We start from the raw sequence: 749 nt of genomic DNA on the forward strand, positions 1-749 counted from the left end.
GCACTCCGTCTTCAGACCACGAGTGGCCTACCGGAACCATCTGACCGCCGTGTCATCCTCTGTGGAGGATGCAGATAGCTGGGGCGGGGGGTCAGCACACAGCTCTCCCGGTCGTTATGATGGTATTCTTGACCGTAGCCGCTACTATTCGGTCGAGTAGCTCCTCAGTTGGCATCACGAGGCTGAGTGCACCCCGAAAAATGGCAACAGCGCATGGCGGCCTGGATGGTCACCCATCCAAGTGCCGACCACGCCCGACAGCGCTTAACTTCGGTGATCTCAAGGGAACCGGTGTAACCACTGCGGCAAGGCCGTTGCCCTATATAAAGAGCATATAAAAACCATAATCAGGGCAAGGTAAGAGGATATCACTTTGTCTTGTGTGATTAAGATCAGATCCAAAGAAAAAAGTGCTATTGTGTCCTAAAACGGAAAACCAGTTTGGATGAGTAACTTCCACCCTTCATCTAAACCGGCCTTCATATGCTGTGTAATGATTAGTAATACATACTTGAAACCCAGAATGACATTTTCACTCTGCAGCGGACTGTACACTGATATGGAACTTCCTGGCAGATTAAAACTGTGTGCTGGACCAGACTCCAAATAAGGAACTTCGCCTGTGGCGAACAAGTCCAATATCACCTTTATTTTTCCTTTTTTAGGGATCTTACCTTCCTGTTGCCCAAAGGGAGGGGGCAAAGTGGGCCCGATGCCTAGCCACCGTGCCCCGTTCCTCCACCCAGGAA

The 749-nt window shown here is 50.5% G+C and overlaps 1 pseudogene; it reads right to left on the bottom strand.

Moving 5' to 3' along the window:
- Positions 1 to 201: 201 nt before the first annotated feature.
- Positions 202 to 319, bottom strand: LOC126095889 (5S ribosomal RNA; annotated as a pseudogene).
- Between the last annotated feature and the right edge of the window lie 430 nt (positions 320 to 749).

The sequence above is a fragment of the Schistocerca cancellata genome, chromosome 8, assembly GCF_023864275.1.
Source record: "Schistocerca cancellata isolate TAMUIC-IGC-003103 chromosome 8, iqSchCanc2.1, whole genome shotgun sequence".
Taxonomy (NCBI): Eukaryota; Metazoa; Arthropoda; class Insecta; order Orthoptera; family Acrididae; genus Schistocerca; species Schistocerca cancellata.